Genomic DNA, 883 nt, shown 5'->3' with positions numbered 1-883 from the left:
TCATTGACATAACATAAGAATAATAAGGGACCCAGAATACTACCTTGGGGAACTCCACATGTTATCGGCAGGGGTCCTGATTCTGTTTTGTTGATTTTGACTATTTGTCTCCTGTTGCTAAGGTAGGACTTAAACCAGTCTACAGAACCTATACCGATAGCTTGAAGTTTATTACATAATATATTGTGGTTGACAGTATCGAAGGCCTTTTGCAGGTCTAAGGTTACCATACCTATGAGGTTCCCCTTTGACATTTCAGTTCTCAGGTAATCCATCAGATTAATAAGGGAGGTGTCGGTTGAGTAGGATCTTCTAAAGCCCGATTGATATTATTATTATTATAATCAAAAAGAAGCGCTAAGCCACAAGGGCTATACAGCGCTGCAGGGTAGGGAAGGAAGCAAGGGAATTGGATGGCAGGAGGGAGGGGGGATGATCAGCAGGTTACAGAAAACAGCGGGGCAGGGGATAGTACGGGGGTAGAGGGTAGCAAGAGATACAAGTAGAAAGGGCTGAAAGTATCAGAATTTGTGAAGTAAGTCAGTCGTTGTCAAAAAGTCAATAAGAGAGTCCGGATGAAAGGTGGGTCCATCAGCGAGAAGGGAAGGTAAAGAGAGAGCAGCGGGGCGAAGACGACGACAGAGGTAAATTCTGCGTGCTCGTTGATAAAGTGGGCAGTCCAACAGAATGTGGCTGACTGATAATGGAGCTTGGCAATTCTCACAGAGAGGAGCAAGACGCCTCTCCATGAGATATCCATGAGTAAGACGAGTATGGCCAATGCGAAGACGGGAGAGAGTAGTCTCCCAGCCTCGACACTGGTGATAAGAAGACGGCCAGTAACCTATACTCGGTTTAATAGACTGAAGTTTGTTGCCGAGCA

The sequence above is a fragment of the Cherax quadricarinatus genome, chromosome 73, assembly GCF_038502225.1.
Source record: "Cherax quadricarinatus isolate ZL_2023a chromosome 73, ASM3850222v1, whole genome shotgun sequence".
NCBI classification, from domain to species: Eukaryota; Metazoa; Arthropoda; class Malacostraca; order Decapoda; family Parastacidae; genus Cherax; species Cherax quadricarinatus.
Note: the sequence above shows the minus strand (reverse complement) of the source record.